Consider the following 15118-nt stretch of genomic DNA (forward strand, 5'->3'; position numbering starts at 1 on the left):
AACTATTATTATATGTACTCTAAAAATACTCCAAAGTAGTGTTTACATTGTAAATGTAACTATTATTATATGTACTCTAACCTGCAATGTTTGAATAAATCTTGCAGATTAAGTATTTGTTTTCTACTTTCTGATGTATTTGTTTATCTGGCTGCTGTGAGCATTTCCCTTCCTCTTTTTTTTCTTGTGTATACCAGAAATAGTTTTGGCAGCTTCCTTCTTCTCTCTCTGCACCTTTTCCACGCTTATCCTTGATACCTTTTGTTTTTTTGCTTACTGTATCTCATTTCCTCTCTTTCTTTCAGGGGATACTGGAAGAGAAAACAAAACAAAACGGCAGTTTTCCTCTTTGCATCTATCCTTTTTCTCGTCTCGGCCAAAACATTAAAGTAGGTTTAAAAATATGTTCATACGTCTTTTGTTTTGTCCAAATGAATTTGACCTTTTTTATATAGATTTAACTTTGCTTGCACATCCTTTGCCTTTTGTAAAAACCTGACCTCTTTAGTTTGCTTTTTCATGTCCTCAGTGTTCTATAATATTTTAACTCTGTTGCCACTTCAAAGTGCTCTGTTAGCTGATTGAAGCTTGTTAAGGCAAGGAAACAAGCAGGGGAATTTCATAATGGTTGCCACATTCATTAGGAGAAGGGTTATGTAGATTGTGTGTGTGTGAGTGTGTGTGTGTGTGTGTGCATGTGTGTTCTTGTATTTCTACCCTTCTTAAGACACCAACAAGGAAAAGTACCTTCCATATGAGGACCAGTGAACAAGTTAGGACCGAAATCATGGTCCCAATACGGAAAACCATTGCATCTAATAGAGAATGTGTCATTTGAAATCTATCAAAATTAGGGTGGTCCCAAAAAGGAGGAATTTTTCAAATTGACCGTGTGTCGGTTTTAAAAGTGCTCCCCCTCTGGTCAACATATGAAATAACAAGTGCGTGTGTAAACATTTTAAGTGCTCCCCCTCTGGCCAACATATGTAATAACAAGTGTGTGTAAGAAATTGAAATGCGCCCCTTTTGGCCAAAATTAGGTGGCGACTTGTCCAGGGTGTACCCCGCCTTCCGCCCGAATGCAGCTGAGATAGGCGCGACCCCAAAAGGGACAAGCAGTAGAAAATGGACGGATTGAATAAAAAAATAAAAAAATGTATATAGAGACATATTGTAATAACTTGAAGTAAATAATGAAGATTAAAAACCAATTAAAAGCCTTGCATGGCAGCTCCCGCCATCAGTGTGTGAATGTCCACAAGCGATGCTGAGATCATTATTCATGCGTTCGTTACATCTCGTCTCGATTACTGTAACGTTTTATTTTCGGGCCTCCCTATGTCTAGCATTAAAAGATTACAGATGGTACAAAATGCGGCTGCTAGACTTTTGACAAAAACAAGAAAGTTTGATCATATTACGCCTATACTGGCTCACTTGCACTGGCTTCCTGTGCACCTAAGATGCGACTTTAAGGTTTTACTACTTACGTATAAAATACTACACGGTTTAGCTCCAGCCTATCTTGCCGATTGTATTGTACCATATGTCCCGGCAAGAAATCTGCGTTCAAAGAACTCCGGCTTATTAGTGATTCCCAGAGCCCAAAAAAAGTCTGCGGGCTATAGAGCGTTTTCTATTCGGGCTCCAATACTATGGAATGCCCTCCCGGTAAAAGTTAGAGATGCTACCTCAGTAGAAGCATTTAAGTCCCATCTTAAAACTTATTTGTATACTCTAGCCTTTAAATAGACTCCCTTTTTAGACCAGTTGATCTGCCGTTTCTTTTCTTTTCTTTTCTACTCTGCTCCGGGGTGGACCGCTAGCCTGTCCATCGGATGGGGACATCTCTACGCTGCTGACCCGTCTCCGCTCGGGATGGTTCCCGCTGGCCCCACCATGGACTGGACTTTCGCTGATGTGTTGGACTTTCACAATATTATGTCAGACCCACTCGACACCGAGGATGTCGTTGTGGCTTGTACAGCCCTTTGAGACACTTGTGATTTAGGGCTATACAAATAAACATTGATTGATTGATTGAATGTGTGTGTGAATGGGTGAATGTGGAAATACTGTCAAAGCGCTTTGAGTACCTTGAAGGTAGAAAAGCGCTATACAAGTATAACCCATTTATCATTTATCATTTATAAAAACCAATTAAAAACAAAAACAAACTAAAAGCAGTCTTTTTCTCACAATGTGTTGACTTTTTTCTTATAAAATTGGGAACAAATTCTCATATTCTTTCTGTTTTAGTAATATTGCAATATTTTCTCGTCAAATCATTATTTTTTCCATTAAAATTAGTACTTTTTAATGCAAAATGGTGACATTTGTTATATACAATTCTGACTTTTATCACAATATTGCCAATGTTTTTGTTGTTCTTGTAAAATAGTGCAATGTTTTGAGTAAAATGATGACTTTTGTCACAATTTTGCCAAGTAAAATTCTGATTATTATTATAATATTGCCAAAGTTTTTAAGTTTTCTTATAAAATTGTGACTTTTAGCGAGTAAAAATTACGACTCATTTCATAAAATTGCCAACATTTTGAGCTTTTCTTCTAAAATTGCAACCGTTATTGAGTAAAATTCCAACTTTTATCATAATATTGCACAAATGTTCAGTTTTTCTTGTAACATTTTGACTTGTGTTGAGTAAAATTACGACTTTTATTATAATACTGCCAAAATTCTTAGTTTTTCTTGTGAAATTGTGACCTTTTTCTTGTTAAATTCCAACTATTCTTTTTACAACAAGCTTTTTTATATTTAAATAATTTGTATGTATTATTAATGTTGTAAATACAAATCTTTAAACATCTAGAAAAGGCTGGCCCTAAACAAGTAGGCATTATTCGGTGGTCTCAAGAAGGTAACAAATATAAGAATGTGTGTGTGTGTGTGTGTGTGTGTGTGTGTGTGTGTGTGTGTGTGTGTGTGTGTGTGTGTGTGTGTGTGTGTGTGTGCGTGTGTGTGTGTGAGAGAGAGAGAGCCGTATGGAAGGTGTGTCAGGTTAGAAGGCTGTTTGAGGGTATTTGTGTGACCTAAATATGCATGTAATGTTTGTTGGTGTGTGTGTGTGTGTGTCGTCACTTGTTAGGCTGGTGCATTAGTGCATCCTCTCTGCATTGTCCTACTTTAGCGCATGTCAGTTTTCGTGTTGCGGGTGTGTGTCACGCGCATAAATCATATCCAAAGGAGTTTTTCAACCGGAAGTGTGGCGGGAATTTTAAAATTGCACTTTATAAGTTAACCCGGCCGTATTGGCATGTGTTTCAATGTTAAGATTTCATCATTGATATATAAACTATCAGACTGCGTGGTCGGTAGTAGTGGGTTTCAGTAAATTGTAGGGGATAGAGGGGAACAAGACAACAACAAAAAATAAACACACATATATATATATATATATATATATATATATATATATATATATATATATATATATATATATATATATATATATATATACATACATATATATATATATATATATATATATATATATATATATATATATATATATATATATATATATATATATATATATATATATATATATATATATATATATATATATACACACACACACAATGTGTACATACATAATATAAAAAGTATATATATACACACACCAGCCAATTATTTTAACCCACTTTTCCAAATGCAATGCCGATGCAGATTACGCTCACTGCAATATTTGTGAAAAATCAAGGCCGGTGGCTGGAATGCTTCTAATATAAGGAAGCACATGGTTAAGGATATTTTTTATGGCTGAAGTGTGCAGAATGTTTGACAACCTTAGATCTATGGCTACATTTCCTGCGTCCCGCACCTTCAGCGACTGTGCTGCGTTAACATTTGGTGACGGCAACAGTGACAATGAGGCATCGTCATCATTTTCATTTTCTCCAGGTAAATACTGTAAGCCAAGCGTGTAAGAAGATGCTAACTTTTCATTTAAACTTGCAATAGTTATCATAATCAGCTTGGCTCCTGGTACTGATACAGCAATATATGATATCTGTCTATTACCTGACCGCTTCTATGTTAGCTACCTCTCTTTGTTTATAATGTATATTTTCTCTATTTCATGTTTTTCTTAGATTTAGAGAAAATTAAATATAATCTGAGGGCTACACCAAAACAATTTGACTTGACCTGGGGCTGCATAATTAGTTACATAGGTAAATTAAAGACAATATATGAATGTGACACTCACTGTTGACAATGAACCTTTTTCACTTACCTCAACTCTTATTTCTTTGTTGCTGTTGTTTTTATTCAGTGACACTTCTGTGTATGATTGTGATTTTTATCTTTATTTTATTTTATATATATTTTTTTAAAATCAGTTATTATGATTCTCTATCTGTTTGTGGTGAAGAGGAAGGCAGTACTTTGCTACCCACTATGACTGAAATGTAGGTCGGGCGGTGGGAGGCGGTGTTATTATTTTATTTTACTTTAATTATTTTTCTGTAGTTTTATTTATTAATTTTTTTTATATTCTTGTGTTTGTTTGTTTTTTGTGTGTGTTTTTGGGGGCTGGGACAAAAAAAAGTGTCTGTTTTCTCAGTACTTGTACTATGATTTCCCCATCAAATGAATAAATAAATATTACAAAAAAAAAAGTTTGTTGTACCCATTATCAACTCTCCTAAAAAAATAAAGTGAATGTTGCAACAGTGATTCCCTTTACAAAAGCAAAGGAGACAGCCTTATCCCTTCAGAGGGCATATGTGTGTCACAGGGCTGCGACTGCATTTGTGGTTAAAGGGAGGTTGCCCTTTATTAACAGTGAACACCCCACGGTTTAGGTAAATTATCACGCCACATAAAATAAGTGATTGTGTGTCTGATGGAGCAACCCAATGGAAAATCAGTTATTTTAATGTGTTATTTGTTATGGGAAAATGGCAAGGGTCCTAAATCCAAAGTACACCCCACAATAGAAATGATCCACGCAACACGTTATTACAAGCTTGGTATGATGTTGAACAAGCTAATGTGAAAGAGGAGCTGAAAGCAGTAGATCACATGCAGATGCATGGACAAGTGTGGCTCAACATCACAACATCACAGCCATTTAGGGATGATGTTTGATAAGAAATGATCGAGTTTGAGCCCTTTATTGAATCCTCTTATCGAACCGATTCCTTATCGATTCTCTTATCGAATCCAGATAGGTTGTTGTATATGGGAAAAAACACACAATATTTGGTTTAACAAAAGCTCACTTTTATTTTATAAGAAAAAAATAAAATAAATAAAACAAATAAATATTGACTGTTGTTACCCAAAGTATATTAAGTGGGATTTTTCAGAAAAACAAATATACATACTAATACAAAAACAACCTGTCTCTGTGATCACTATAGGTGTATAAATAATAATATAGTGTTTAATAAAATCAGTCCCTTGGGTACAAAACTGAAAATAATACAGCTCTCCAAAAAGTGCACTTCTGCTGCTATTGGAACATCCTTCTGGGGTCCATCAGTGTGGCCTCCTCCAGGAATGACTGCCCGTCCTTGTCCTGGAGGGAAAATGAGGGACAGACACAGCATATAATTAGGGGGGACATTAGCTAAATGTAAGACTAGGGTGTCTGTTATTAAGTCTTTAGCATTAGTGTGTGGAATTAAATGATGGAATGGATTAAGTAATGAAGTTAAACATTGTACTGATATGATCCACTTTAAGAGGTTGTTCAAATTAATAGTGCTTACAAAGTACAAAGAAAAATTATGAGAAATACTTTCAACCTTATTGAAAATAAGATATTATTCATCTCAGTATATTAATAATGACTGAATTAATTAATTACATATTACAAAACTGTTGTATATACTAATTCACAGATGTTATTTTATTATAAAAAGGTCAGTAAATTATGTATATATGTATTTGTAAACGCTCTGAAGTGGGAAAGGGGTAGGATTAAATAAGATTTACTTCTTCCTACTCCTTTTCGGAAATTATGTAAAGTGAAATTATATGAAACTGTGATGTGTTATGCTGTAAGTGTGTTCATGCATGAAATCAACTAAAGAAAGGAAGAAAGCACTAGTTTATTAGACAGACCTGCAAACTCTGGAGTGGTGTAGGCTACAAGATACCGTTAACGTTATCAGACACATAAAAAAAGGCTAACGTTATCGTTACCGTTAGCCACTGACTATGCTTAGGTAATGTTAGTCTAGCTAACATTACTGCAGTCCTGGTTGACATAATAGGTAACCTTATTTTAGCCTAAAGGGTACAAATGAGCAGATATGGAAATTAACCGGCAACAGTTAACGTTAGTTACTCACCAGCACTCTCACTAGAATTGGCGCTGCAGCTTGAAGCAGAGGAAGAGGGGCATCCTTCATCATCTCTGTCGCTGCTTCTCTACGACACCTTTCTCGAACTTTCAGGTTATGTACAGCCTGAACATGTTTCATCATGCTTGTTGTGCTTCCCCCCCTTGCATGAGAGCGAAGCCTGGCAATAATTGCAGATAGCCGTTTCCTCGTCGTATTCTTTTGTAAAATGAAGCCATGCCTTGAGGCATTTTTTCCGGCTGCTTCTTTTTTTTTAAACCTTTATTTATAAATTTCAATTACAAACAGACGAGAAACAAAAACAGTACAGAACAGTACAAAAACAGTACAAAACAGCACCAGGGGGTTATCAATTCAAAGTAACTAAAATAGAATACAAAAAAGTATATATATATAAAATAAACCTGGTTGCTGCTTCTGTATCTGCCACATTTCCTGTGAGACGGGATTCATTCCCAGAGATTCGAATAAAGAACCAACTCTTTTTCTTTACTATAGTGGCCTCGGTAACGGGAACCAGTTCTCAAAAAGGGATTTGAGTCCATGGAATCGGTTCTTTTCTTATCGAACAACCGGCAGAACCGGTTTCGAACATCATCCCTACAGCCATTGTCCATTATGTAGTGGAGGCTCAGCAGTATATATCTCCTGAGCATGCAGTATATATCTCCCAGACAGGGTCTGCTGTGGCTGAAGAGTTAGACAGCATTTTACATGACTTTGAAGGGGAACTGCACTTATTTGGGGATTTTGCCTATCATTCACAATCCTTTTGTGAGACAAGAACATTTTTGTTTTTCTTTCTTTCTTCACCCCAACGATGGAGATGGGACACCCGGCAACCGCCCCGGCGGATCCTCACCCTAAAAACATCCCACATGGCACACAGATGCGCCATGATAGACCGTGACAGGGGATGTGTGGGGACTAGACCTAGCAGGCCCCCACTGAGCAGGGCACACGGAAGGGATGGGCGGCGGGACCCAGGGGCCCCAGACACACTTCCCGGTACACCGACCTCTGCGAAGCAAGCAGGCTCCGAGGGCAACACCAGTCCCCAACTCCAAAAATAAAATAGATTTTTTAATAATAATAATATAAATTACATACACACACACACACGTAAATAAATGTACAATAACAATTATTATTTAATGAGTGTATTAGCAGGGCGAGAGGGGGCGTGAGTCAGCAGGCAAGCGCTGAGGCAGTCGGGTAGCAGAACCGGGCCACACCCGGCATCGGCCGCGTCAAGCCTGACAAATGACAAATCCAGGGTGGACGACGCAACATCCAAAGAATCTGGGAGAAGCAGAGCACCCATCCCCAGCAGGGAAACCGTAAAGCAGCGGCAAAACAGGCAGCAATCCAGCCCCGGAACCAACCAACCACTGAGAGTCGGCAGATCTGTAATTGCGTCCACTTCACCGCTTCACTGGGACGTCACAATGTAATCAGACGTTAAAACCCCACAAACAAAGGCATGCAAGCTCACACCACAATGCATGCATATTATGATTTAACGCTTTGGCACTGATTAACACGATTATCCATTATTGTAACAACATTTAAGTTAGAAAAGATTACATTCATTACAGGTCCTGGCAAACATCTCCTGGGTGGAAAAGTCAGCAAAAATCCTAAACTGATTTTACCCCAATTTGGAGAGCTTAAAGGGGAGCTGCACTTTTTTGGGGTATTTTGCCTATAATTATCAATCCATAATATTTTTTTATGCATTCTAACTAGTAAATAAATGCGATCAAAAGTCTGTTTACAATGGAGTCTACTGGAGTCGCTCTATTCTGCCTATTAAGTGCTTAAAAACATCCAAACACCTCCATCAAGGTTTTATATACATGATGTAAGTATGTATGTAATTTAGTAACAGGCACATTTATAAAAACATTTAATATTTACATATTTTGATCATTTTGAGCTTATGGCGGCGCATTAATTTCAAACACGCCTCACAACGTTGGCTTTTACCTTCGACAACATCACTGATTATTACTCACTGCAGACTTCATTAGAGCCAACAAATACAATAAAACATCACTTACTGTACAATGTTGGCTGTCACTAGGATGCCGACTGATAGAATGTTGGTATATTCCAGTTTAGATGAAGAATGACTCCTAATCAGTGTTCTGAAAATTACTTTTAAAAAGTAATTCATTATAGTCACTCGTTATTTTACTGACTTACTTAATCCTCTTCTTCCCGGATGGGAAATAAGGCTTCGACGACTCGACGCCATTCATCTCGCTGCTGTGCTAGTCTCTGTGCCTCGCCCCATGTAAGCTTCATCCCTTTCAGCTTCCCTTCAACTGTTCTTCGCCAGGTGTTCTTTGGCCACCCTGGCTTACGTTTTCCCGGTGGTGTCCATCTTAACGCTGCCTTTGGTATCCTCTCGTTGTCCATTCTTAGAACATGGCCTAGCCATCTGAGTCGCCTAAGTTTTATTTCACGGACCACATCTCTGCATCCTGTTTTGGTGTACAGCTCCTTGTTTGTTATTTTTTTGGGCCAGAAGATTCGACATATTTTTCTAAGGCTCCCATTGTGGAAGGCACTGATTTTATTCATGTCTCCTTTAACCACTCGCCAGCATTCTGAGCCGTACATGAGGACTGATTTCACACAGCTGTTGTAGAGTTGAATCTTTGTCCTAAGATGGTACTGTCGGGACTTCCAGATTGGCTGCAGTCTTGAGAAAGCCCCACGAGCTTTGGAGAGCCTTGCTTGGATGTCTTTTTTCGCTCCATTGTCCTTGCTGATGAGGCTCCCCAGGTATGTGAAGTCCTCTGCAAAATCAAGTGGCACGCCATTGATGGTGATAGGTGTAGGGTTGGTGGTGTTTATGCACATGACTTGTGTCTTTGCGGTGTTGATATTCAGACCTGTCTGTTTTGCATATTTACTAAGCCTATCTGTTTTCTCTTGCAGGTGGTCTCTCTTTGAGGACAAGACCGCCAGGTCGTCAGCAAAGTCGAGATCCTCTAAGTGGGAGAAAGGCGTCCACTGAATTCCTCTGCACATGCCAGATGTAGTGTTACGCATGATCCAGTCGAGGGTAACTAGGAACAGAAAGGGGGAGAGTATGCAACCCTGCCGTACACCTGATTCCACTGGGAACCATTCTGAGAGTGTCTTGTTGTTAATGATCACACTACATTCAAAGTGGTTGTAGAACAGGCTAATCAGGGTGATGATTTTGTCCGGGATTCCATATGACCTCAGGATGTTCTAAAGGGTCTCTCTGTGCACAGTCAAAGGCCTTTTTGAAGTCTATGAAATTAATATATAAAGGGACATTTCACTCAATGCACTGTTCAAGGATATTTCTTAGTGCAAAGATCTGATCAATGCATCCTCTGCCTCTTCTGAAACCCGCATGTTCTTCCCTCAGCTTGTTGTCGATAACTGGTTCAATCCGTTTGAGGAGCACTCTGCAGAAGATCTTGCTGGGGATGGAAAGTAGTGTAATACCACGCCAGTTGTCACAGATCTGTAGGTTGCCTTTCTTGGGAAGTTTAACAATTAGTCCCTTATCCCAGTCACTTGGAATGGTTTCACTCTCCCAGATGGTTCTGAAGAGATCAACCAACACTGATGTTGCTGTGACAGGGTCAGCCTTGAGCATCTCTGCTTCGATGGAGTCGATGCCTGCTGCTTTGCCACTCTTCATGGCTTTAAGAGCATCCTTGATCTCAGAGGCTGTAATTGGGCTAATGTCGATGTTAAGGACATCTATTGCTGGTTGAGGATTGGCCGGTGTGTCAGGTTTAGGGCAGTTTAGCACTTCCTGAAAGTGTTGGAGCCATCTTGCTGCTTGGTCCCTTTCAGTTGTTATAACGGTCCCGTTTTTACATCTGATGGGGGCTGACTGGCTGGTGTTTCTGCCACAGAGCTGTTTAGTAATCTTATAGACGGTCCCCAACTCTCCCCTGGCTGCAGCCTGCTCAGCTTCACACGCCATTTCCTCTACAAAAGACCACTTGTTCTTCCGGGCACTCCTTTTGACCACTATGTCCTTTGCCGTATAGGCCTTTTGGACCTGTTCCTGGAGTCTTGGGCACTTGGTGCTTAGCAACTTTGCTTTCAGTTGTTTCCTTTCTTCAATTTTTTGCCATGTTACAGGTGTTATCCATTTCTTGTTGTTTTTCTTCTTATATCCCAAGATTTTAGTTGCTGCATCCACATAGGTATGCTTGATCACATCCCACTTGGTGTTAACTGAGGTATCATCCTCTGTCATATCGGCAAGTGCTTGAAAGCGATTCATAATCTCTAGCACAAACTGCTGTTTCGTTCTAGGACACTTGAGTTTGGTGGTGTCAAGTTGTTTCCTTTGCTGACCCTGTTTCTTCACCTTACGAAGTTTCAACTTCACTGTAGCTGTTGTTAGGTGATGGTCACTGAAAACGTCAGCCCCACGGAAAGCTCTAATATCTGTAAGTGACCGTCGCCATTTTCCATTGACGATGATATGGTCGATCTGGTTGAATGATCTACCACCTGGTGACCTCCATGTGAGCTTATGGATTGACTTGTGGGGGAAGATGGTACCTCCGATGACGCGTTGTTGGTTAAACAGAAGTCTGCAAGACGTTCACCGTTGTTATTCATAACACCGCATCCGTGTTTCCCTATGGCCCTTTCGAAAATGGTATTGTCCTCTCCTACTTTGGCGTTCAGGTCTCCCGTGATCAAGACCATGACAAGACTCATTACTTTACCAAAAAGTAATTAAATTACTAACGAAATTAGTCTTTAATAAATGTAATTAATTACTCGGGAGGATAATTTATATGTTAAAAAAAATTATATTTAAATATCTGGCATTTGCATTTGAGAGCACAGTGTGCGGAGTCTGTGCTTTTAAAAGGCGGGGCCTGTTGCTTAGTGACGTGTGATGTGATCCATGGTTTCATCAGAGCTTAATCAACGCACTTTGTCGGTTTTGACGCCAGCTCTTTTGAATCTTTTCACCGGATTGTGTTACTGTCAGGTTTGTCACTGACAGTTTAGTTATGTTTTGGTTTTTCCTCTGTTTGTCTTTATCTCCTGTCAGCGCTCTTATTTTGGTTGTTTCCTGCTTTTCTCCCTGACCGCTGTTTCCTCTCAGCTGCGGCTGATTGGCACCTCGCCACACCTGGTGTCAATCAGCCGGCTGCTATTTAAACCTGCTTTGCCCTCCAGTCAGTGCTGGAGTATTGTCGCTGTCGCTGTTTGCGGTAAGCTGTAACCTGTATCCTGTAGCTGTTTGCAGCGTGCTGTCTTTTTGTTCCTAATTCCTGTTTGCTGGTTCCTGTTCCCTGTTTCCAGTTTGCCTGTTCCTGGTTCCTGGTTTGTGTTTTTTCTTGATTTTTTGGACATTAAATCATGTTTTCCTGCACCAAACCTGCCGTCTCTGCATCTTGGGGTTCGTCACCAACACTTTCTGACAGAATACTCCAGCCTAATACGAACCCCGCCGAGATTTCGATGGCGGAGAGGCTTGACGGATTCTTGCAATGATTGCCAAATTGAGGAAAAGTTTGGCTTCATATCAATCAATCAATCAATCAATCAATCAATGTTTATTTATATAGCCCTAAATCACAAGTGTCTCAAAGGGCTGCACAAGCCACAACGACATCCTCGGTACAGAGCCCACATACGGGCAAGGAAAAACTCACCCCAGTGGGACGTCAATGTGAATGACTATGAGAAACCTTGGAGAAGACCGCATATGTGGGTAACCCCCCCCCTCTAGGGGAGACCGAAAGAAATGGATGTCGAGTGGGTCTGACATAATATTGTGAAAGTCCAGTCCACAGCGGATCCAACACATCAGCGAAAGTCCAGTCCATAGTGGGGCCAGCAGGAAACCATCCCGAGCGGCGATGGGTCAGCAACGTAGAGATGTCCCCAACCGATGCACAGGCTAGCGGTCCACCCCGGGTCCCGACTCTGGACAACCAGCACTTCATCCGTGGCCACCGGACCTGTGCAACTCCCCCTCCATAAGGGAGAGGGGAGCAGAGGAGAAAAGAAAAGAAAAGAAACGGCAGATCAACTGGTCTAAAAAGGGAGTCTATTTAAAGGCTAGAGTATACAAATGAGTTTTAAGATGGGACTTAAATGTTTCTACTAAGGTAGCATCTCTAACTTTTACCAGGGGCATTCCATAGTATTGGAGCCCGAACAGAAAACGCTTTATAGCCCGCAGACTTTTTTTGGGCTCTGGGAATCACTAATAAGCCGGAGTTCTTTGAACGCAGATTTCTTGCCGGGACATATGGTACAATACAATCGGCAAGATAGGCAGGAGCTAGACCGTGTAGTATTTTATATGTAAGTAGTAAAACCTTAAAGTCACATCTTAGGTGCACAGGAAGCCAGTGCAAGTGAGCCAGTATAGGCGTAATATGATCAAACTTTCTTGTTTTTGTCAAAAGTCTAGCAGCCGCATTTTGTACCAACTGTAATCTTTTAATGCTAGACATAGGGAGGCTCGAAAATAATACGTTACAGTAATCGAGACGAGACGTAACGAACGCATGAATAATGATCTCAGCGTCGCTTGTGGACAAAATGGAACGAATTTTAGCGATATTACACTTATTAAGCCCTCTCCCACCCAACCCTGTCGTCTGTGGCCTATCTGGTGACGTCTGGGATCCGTCCCTTGAGGGGGGGTCTATGAGTAGCTGTGCAGCTGGGGAGGCACAGCTACTTCTCACCCCAGTGGGTCTCCAGCAGACGGCGCCATCCTCTTCGGTGGGCCTGCAGACGCCGCCATCCACTCCGGTGGGCCTGCAGACGCCACCATCCACTCCGGTGGGCCTGCAGACGCCGCCATCCACTCCGGTGGGCTTGCAGACGCCACCATCCACTCCGGTGGGCTTGCAGACGCCACCATCCACTCCGGCAGACGAGCCGCCTGCTGTTTTGACTCCGCCCACGCCGACGACGTCGTCTTCTTCGTCACTGGCTCCGCCGACGACATCGTCTTCCTCGTCTTTGGCTCCGCCCACGCCGACGACATCGTCTTCCTGATCTCTGGCTCCGCCCATGCTGACGACATCGTCTTCCTCGTCTCTGGCTCTGCCCACGCTGAAGACATCGTCTTCCTCGTCTCTGGTTCCGCCGACGATGTTGTCTCCAGCATCGTCGCCTACGCGACCTGCAGCTGGCCTGACGCGCTGGCGGCCAGTAGGCACCAGCATGCGGACCTCTCGTCGGCCACGAATGTGGTCGTTCCATGGGCAACCGCCTCGCCAATTGCGGCGGCGTTCAACTCGCCGTCGCCACCTGACTCTTCCCAGTGGGGACACTTGGCCTGGCGGCCCACCACCTTGTCCTCCCTCCACACTCCCGTGACTTTGGACTGTTTTTTTGGGGGGGAGGGGTTTCTAGAACGTCTGGTATCCGTTATCGGAAGGGGGGCTACTGTCAGGTTTGTCACTGACAGTTTAGTTGTGTTTTGGTTTTTCCTCTGTTTGTCTTTATTTCCCATCAGCGCTCTTATTTTGGTTGTTTCCTGCTTTTCTCCCTGAGCGCTGTTTCCCCTCAGCTGCTGCTGATTGGCACCTGGCCACACCTGGTGTCAATCAGCGGGCTGCTATTTAAACCTGCTTTGCCCTCCAGTCAGTGCTGGAGTATTGTCGCTGTCGCTGTTTGCGGTAACCTGTATCCTGTAGCTGTTTGCAGCGTATTGTCTTTTTCTTCCTAGTTCCTGTTTGCTGTTTGCTGGTTCCTGTTCCCCGTTTCCAGTTTGCCTGTTCCTGGTTACTGGTTTGTGTTTTTTCTTGATTTTTTGGACATTAAATCATGTTTCCCTGCACCAAGCCTGCCGTCTCTGCATCTTGGGGTTCGTCACCAACACTTTGTGACAACCTCTGCTTAATAAAGAGATTGAATATGCTTTGATTCATATCTTCTTGTCAACAAACTGGTTATATTTTGGGTGACAAGTTTGTCACTTCAATCACTGATTTGTTGTTTGTACGTGTGCATATGTTGTTGTCTGTTGTGTCACAGTGTGATGGCGCCTCTTCCTATTTGATGTTAAGTTCATTTTAGTGCGGTGCTGCTTGTTGCTATTACAAGTAAAAAGATATTTCCTGCATTGAACTTATGACTTATGATGCTGTCTTGTTGTAGACATAAAACCACATCAAAAGTAGCGTGCATTTTTATATAACGCCGCTATTACGAACACTGCTTATAATCCTCGCAAAGAAAAAAGGGGGGTGGAACCAAGTGTCTTTCTGGTTTGAAATTGGTTGTCAAAGTGTACCAATTTGTCAGATTATGTCTTAATCCTTCCACTATCAAGGTGAGAGGCATGATTTATGATCTAGAACAAACTTTCACGAGCTACAAGGCGAGAAAGTTGTTGTTTTATTTATTGTATCTTTAAGGACTTAGTTAAAATTACAATGCTGCAACAAAGTACATTTTCCCTTCAACATTTCGCTGTGGGCTTTTCTGGTCTTAGATTCTAATTTGTTAAATTTTAATAGGAGCCACTATGAGTCACTGCTCTGACATGTTGCATGGGGTGATTCAGCGGTTGTAAGCTCTGTACGCGTGCCCGTGTGACTTTAAAAACCCTTAGGATCGGATTTAAATTCTCAGACCAAGTGAGAAAGTGCAGTCTGAGCGAGTGTGAGAATATGTTCCCCAGCTTCCCTTAATATCATCAAGGTGACATTGAAAAATCCAACTACTCTGCTAAATCCGCTCACTGGTCAATAGCAAAAAGCAGTGCAGGAATGTATGTAATT

General features: G+C 41.3%; 1 pseudogene; it reads right to left on the minus strand.

Moving 5' to 3' along the window:
• Positions 1 to 9657: 9657 nt before the first annotated feature.
• LOC133649210 (uncharacterized) lies at positions 9658 to 11072 on the minus strand (annotated as a pseudogene).
• Between the last annotated feature and the right edge of the window lie 4046 nt (positions 11073 to 15118).

This window comes from Entelurus aequoreus, linkage group LG04 (genome assembly GCF_033978785.1).
Source record: "Entelurus aequoreus isolate RoL-2023_Sb linkage group LG04, RoL_Eaeq_v1.1, whole genome shotgun sequence".
NCBI classification, from domain to species: domain Eukaryota; kingdom Metazoa; phylum Chordata; class Actinopteri; order Syngnathiformes; family Syngnathidae; genus Entelurus; species Entelurus aequoreus.